At 41.2% G+C, this 6525-nt stretch overlaps 1 long non-coding RNA gene across 1 annotated transcript; it reads right to left on the reverse strand.

Moving 5' to 3' along the window:
* Positions 1–365: 365 nt before the first annotated feature.
* Positions 366–2471, reverse strand: LOC146322276 (uncharacterized). The gene is made up of 4 exons (XR_014771259.1): positions 1744–2471; positions 1407–1490; positions 1175–1259; positions 366–938 (listed from the first exon to the last, which is right to left on the reverse strand). It is a non-coding gene; the product is annotated as an uncharacterized LOC146322276 (long non-coding RNA).
* Positions 2472–6525: the final 4054 nt, after the last annotated feature.

Consider the following 6525-nt stretch of genomic DNA (forward strand, 5'->3'; position numbering starts at 1 on the left):
TCTGGTTGGTGTCGATGTCATTAACCATCACGTTAGTTTTGACTGTTGTAATAAACTTTGTCACTAACAACAGTCTCCTCCACACGTGGCTTCTCTGCAGTTGGTCTGTGCGTTTCCTGATCAGCTAAACCAGCGCCAGAAAGACTAAAATAGTTGCGCCAGTTAAAATAGAAGCGTCCCGTCAAAATTTAAAATCTATTAAGAATTTATTGGTTATAGGTCCAGGTCCATATAGGATGGCGTGTGGGTCAGGACTTGGACCGCGGTCCACCTGTTAGGGACCCCTGCTATATAGGATACTTACAGATGGTCTGGGTCCATCTGAAGATTAGCAATGAATGTTGAGTAAAAAGCACATAGCTGCACTGCCTTTTCCTGTCCCTGGGAGGAGAGGAGAGGAGAGGAGAGGAGAGGAAACTTTAGCGCCATGTCTGGAAATCAGCAGTTTTCAGAGACATGGTGTAACACTATAGTGTTCATGACTGACAGAAAAACACAGTCACATACCAGGTACAGGTCAGGTATATTTGTCGTAGCCTCTCAGTGTGGCTTAGCTGTGCAAAGCACACTCAGGTGTTGCTGTCGGTACCGCACTGCTTCGTTGACATGTGTCCTACTTCACGTTTGGTCAAGACATATAGCTGCACTACCTGTTCCTGTCCCTCGGTCCATGTGGCTCTGGTTATGTGACGAGAGGAGAGGACACTATAAGACTGATGATGTAGACGGCCAACACAAACAACCCACAGTTATTTGTTGTCTGGAAATCAACAGTTTTCAGAGTCATGCTGTAACACTACAGTGTTTATGACTGACAGAAAAACACAGTCGCATACGAGGTACAGGTCAGGCAGTTGTCAGGTGTATTCATCATAGCCTCTCAGTGTGGCTTAGCTGTGCAAAGCACGGTCAAATGTTGCTGGAGCCCTCCTTGATTTCTGTTTGTTGTTCATGAAGGACACAAGCACACAAACATAAAAAAAAGGATATGACAGTTGGCATATACCATAACAGTCTGTGGTTTTGCACATGTACATCACAGAAATCTCTGTTTAACACTTGAGTGTCAGAGCAAAACAGAAGGAGCAGTGACTGAACCTTGAAATGTTTTCACATTATAACTATTGCTCATACTAATGGTATGCACAATCTATGAACTGTAAAGTTGACTTACAGCATGTTTGACTCCAGCTCAAGATGACTGCTGATGTTGCTTGTTGCTTCATTGACGTGTGTCCAACTTCACATCTTGTCAGAGCCTTGTGAGAGGAAGAGAAAAATGTTACACCATTGATGCATATAAAAAAAGCACAATACAGACAGTGTACATTACATGCTTATATACCACTAATACACAATAAAAAAGAGACACATATCATGCATGGGAGGAGGCTGTTCTTATTTACCTGGCACAGGTCGATTTATAGAGCAGATAGTAGTGGTGTGTTCCTGTGAGTTTTGTCTCTCCATCTCTGGAACATGTTTGTTTCCTGTTAAGAACAAGTGCAAAAACACAGATCAACACTCATTTACATGTTTACCTCTGCAAATGAAAATAATAAAAAAAAAATTTCAAGATGTTGTAAGTTATGTATGTTAATGATTTCATGTTTATAGATCAGTAGAAGAGAGAGATGACATTAACCAATGATGTACGTGGTCAGAATTTAATGTGTCCATAAGTATAACTATAGGTTATTGGCAGCATTCAAAGAATCAAAGAAAACAAACATAGTTACCCACCAGGTCCAGGTCGTGCTCCAGGTCAAATAATGGTGAAGCAGTGGCCTCTTGGTGTGCCGACTCCCACTCCCAGGTACATGGATGCTTTAGGTTAGCGGTGAGGACAGCAGTGGCGGGTTGCTGGACTCCATCTCCTCATGCACTGTGCTGAGACCAGGGGTGTATTCTAGGTTTAGTGAAAAATCTCAGTTAGTTAATCTTGACATAAGTAAAACTCTGGATTAACAGTGGGCCATTTACAATGGAAAATAATTATTTTCTAGGTGGACCTTGTTCAGGTGGCTAAAATATGTTTTGTTACTGACCTTGTCCACAGTAGTACACTGCTAGCTTCCCTAATGGTGCTCCTCTCTGCTTGTCCCAATTGGTGGTGTGCTGACTCGAATTCACTGTCGTTAATACACTGACTATAGATAAGGTCCTCACATAACCCCACTTCAAATAAGCTGAATGATCCCTTTAAAAGCTATTAAAATTGTTTTAAAGGCACTTGGCTTTTTTGTTTACCAACAAATAGTATATCAACATGTTTTGTGAGAAAATGCAGTTTAAGCCTCCCGACCTTAACATGGCATTAGACTAACTTATGCAACTTCAACAAAGCATGACATTAGACTAACTTATGCAACTTCAAGAAAGCAGACTGACATAAAAGAAACATTTACACTTTTTAAGTCTGCCTTTATTTACTTCAACTGCAGTGGGATGAATTTATTACAGTAAAACAATTAAATTTATTAAAGGGATGCTTCAGTGTCATTCAGTGTGCCTGATGTACAATTCACATAGGTATCACTAACTATAGCCAGAAAATTTTGCACAAAACTTTGAGTGTGCCTTATGCTCACTGCCAACTAGTATTTCCACCATACTGCCAGCAGTAATAATAGCACTAAATGTATCATTGAAGTTGTGCATGTGTGCTGTTGTGCTGTACAAGGATTACCAACAAAGGTCCACACTTTCTTTGGTAACTTTGGGGCCTGTATGTAACCATAAAAGCCTGAGACCACATGTTGGCTCCCAAGAGAACAAAAGAACAGAGTCAACCCCCTCTTTTTGGATGACTCAGCAGAGTCAAACCCCAGCAGAACCCCCGCTGACCAGCAGGGGTCCCCGGGGAATCCACAGCTCCCACTGGGTGAAATCCGCCATGGCCAATGACGTCACGCAGGACTATAATAACGCGAAGCGCACCCGAAGGCAGCGCTTCCGACTGTGACCCCATAGTCAATGGAAGTGACCAGAAAAGTGCTCCTAAAGTTAGAAACTCGCCCCACGTGGCGACGCTTTAGCAAGAGTTACTACTGTGCAATTAGACGCATTAGGCCTACGTATTTCCCTCGCTGTTCAAGCTGATTTCCTCTCCTCTCCTCCACTCTGTGCGCCGAGGAACACAGAGCCGCCCGGTACGAGACCACGGATTGACCCTCTCGACCGGATGCCCGCGGATGCGAAGCCTGGCAGATAACAAAGACTGCCCGCTTCAAGAAGAAGGACAAGGACCCCTTCTTTCCGAGTGATTCCCCGCTACGAGCCGGAATCGACTCGCTTCACTAGAGACTTGCCCCCTCGCCGAGGACCCGTTAGCTGCTGGGAGCCGCTAACCCCGTTACCTCTGCCGCAACCAGGATGCGCGAGGAACAACGACACATCACTCCGCTTTCTGCAACAGTAAGAGGCTTTAGCTCTGGGCAGATATAAGATAGTGTGTGTTTTCTTTATACCATTTGTAAGGGCTTGTTAATACGGACCGCCACGTCCGGGTTTATGCTGCAATTTTAATGTCGTAAGATATTGCCTTTGTTGCTGTGTTTGTTATTCTCCTTCCACTCAATTGTGTCTGCTCGTGATACATAGTGATCCGACCTCATCGGACCGCTATCATGTCGCCTCGCACTCGGGATTGGTCAGTACTTCGGCTGTGTTGGCTCAATGTCCAGATTCATGCCGCTCACCAGCTGAGCCGAGCGCGTCTCTGCGTAACACAGATGAGCAGGCACGTGCAGAGGGGGGGGCGGAGGGTGCTGGAGCACCTGCCCCTTTGACCCTTGATGCCCAAAGTGCCCTTTTGTCAAAGTGTTTTTTTGTTTGTTTGTTTGTTTGTTTGTTTGTTTTTTGTAAGTGTGTGTGTAAAAGTCTGTCTGTGTGGCCCAAAATAATAAATAAAACAAAATAATAATAATTCAGAGCTACCTTCGTTTGGTCACATGATCCACGTAGATGTGCCCTCACTGCCCAGATGTGCCCTGTAGCTAAGCACTGCTAAGCAACGGATCGCCCTCTACAGTTCGGCACGCGTGTGATCCGCGGACCACATGTGAGCATCATAGTTTTACTGTCACTGTTACTTTTGTATAAGTTATAATATGCGAAATCTCAACGCAGAGTTGCAGTGAAAAGACAGATGCTGCTGTGTGCAGCGCATCTCTGTGAAGAGCGACTGATTTAAAAGCCGTCACATCGCCTCGAGTGAAATCCAGACCATAACTTTTTTCACTGATGTAACTACGCTGTCACCAAAGAAACACATCATAAAACTGTGATGTTCATTGAAACTTTGGTGATATCAGCTGTCTTAACTTCTACACAGCTCTTCTCTGCTCACTGGTGCAGCTCTGTCTCACCCCGTCTGTGACACAGTGTGTCTGCTGATTGATCGTGACTTCTAACCAATCAGATGTGCTGCTGTAGGCGGGACATTGAGCCAGACTACAGAGCATAGTTGAGTATTATACTGTACAGTGTATAATGATCTAATATATATATAGTGTACACATAGTACAGCACTGTATAAGTTTGAAGTTTTTAATATTATTACCATTATCATAACTATTATCATTATTATTACATTACATAACTATGGGGATGATTACAGACAGACAAAGATCAAAGACAAGTGCGTTTTTAAAATAATTTAACCCTAATCCCACCACTTTTTTATTTTTTGCTGATCCGAAAAATTATCCGATCCGTGACTCAAAACCGTGATACGATCTGTGAGCATCCTGTGTGTGTGTGTGTGTGTGTGTGTGTGTGTGTGTCTGACTCTGCACACACCTGTCATAAGTTATAGCTGCTAGTTAACCACACACAGCGTGCTGAGAGGAAAAAGTATGTCAGGCTTCTTTTTGTTTCTATATGTTTCTTTTGTCATGGGCAAAGTGCATTAGAGATCTGTATCATTTTAATGTCAAGAGTTGCAGTGTTTTTCCTATGTTTCTAGAGGCAATGAGGCATATGCTATTGTGACGCGCACAAAATGTTTGGTCACATTGTTTTGTGTTTAATTATTAATTAATTTGATTATGATCATATTTTCATTCTTGTATATGTACTGTCTTATTTGAAAACAGTCAAAACACATTACTTGAGATAAATCTCAAAATATTAACTTCCAAAGAAGTGTAGTTTGATCTATGGACAGTAGGTGGCAGTGCAGCGCTATGGTTTCGCTTTTGGACTGTGTGTACATGCGCCGCCTACGTCTTCTCAGAGCTGGAGAAGACTCTGAATAAGGAAGCCACGCGTCTGCCTGCCTCATTGTTTGTCCTGTTTTCTCAGGTCAGTGACATGTTAAGTACACAAAACACTTTATGAGCGACTTGGAGATTAATATTTACCTGTCTGCCATGGTTAAAACGTTCCTAATTTCAAGTTGTGGTTTTGCTAATGTGTGTTTTGAGTGATTGCTGAGTGCTAGCTTAACGTATGTTAGCATAACGGTACATTGCCTTTTGTATAAAGTGATTTTGTGGCTCCTGTACATCGTTTTATTTTCTCATTAATCCAACCGGGATGCTTCAAAGGGTCATTCCGTGTAAATGCTGTTCATTTTTCTGTGTTGATGAAAATTAGAAGTGTTAAAATATAATGTTAAGTGTTGAAACGTTTGTTAGCCTATTTTAGCTTATGTCGGCTGCAGTTGGGATTGTTTCATTTTGTTTTGTTTTAGCATTGCGCCATGTGCACTGGCCCTGTCTTTATGTACATACACACAGTAAGTGTGAATTTAAGTTGTTAGTGTACAAAACAGTTAAAATGGTTGAGATGCCAATTTGTAAATTCAGTAATGTTGACGCTGATATGAATGAGAAGGTGTGATCTGTTTGTCATTTTTGACAGTTGAACTGTAATTTTATTAAGACACCTTTCATAGGAGATATGTTAAAAAAAAAGGGCAATTCCGTATTTTTATGTACTTAAATGGTAATTTTGTTTTTTATTTATTTTACCATGATACATGTTTTATACATTTTGTCATGTTGAAAACATGATTAAGAGCAAAACACAGTGTGAATATATTTGAACACAAGAAAATACATAAGACAGTGACGCTGCATTTTTTTGGTTTAATAAATCGGAGCTGGAGAAGACTCTGAATAAGGAAGCCACGCGTCTGCCTGCCTCATTGTTTGTCCTGTTTTCTCAGGCACACGCGTACACCTGCCAGCAGGCTCTACCAACGGAGACCTGTAACACTATTATTTCACTAAAACTATGCAATGTACATGCATATTCACATAATTTTGGACTATTACAGTATAAATACAACAACAATAACTATAATAATTAGAAGAATTTGAATTGTGATTTTCTCAACCTCTCATTTAAACATATCAGTACTTGTTTCTAACATTTGTATATATACACACAAATTCAATATAATATGCATAAATATAAAATATATAACTTTTATAACCTTGCTGTCTTGCGCAAAGCGGATAGTCAAACTGAATAAAAGCACAAATACATTTAAATACATGATTTCTATATCATTTT

Source organism: Lutjanus erythropterus, chromosome 8, assembly GCF_056507025.1.
Source record: "Lutjanus erythropterus isolate fLutEry1 chromosome 8, fLutEry1.hap2, whole genome shotgun sequence".
NCBI classification, from domain to species: domain Eukaryota; kingdom Metazoa; phylum Chordata; class Actinopteri; order Lutjaniformes; family Lutjanidae; genus Lutjanus; species Lutjanus erythropterus.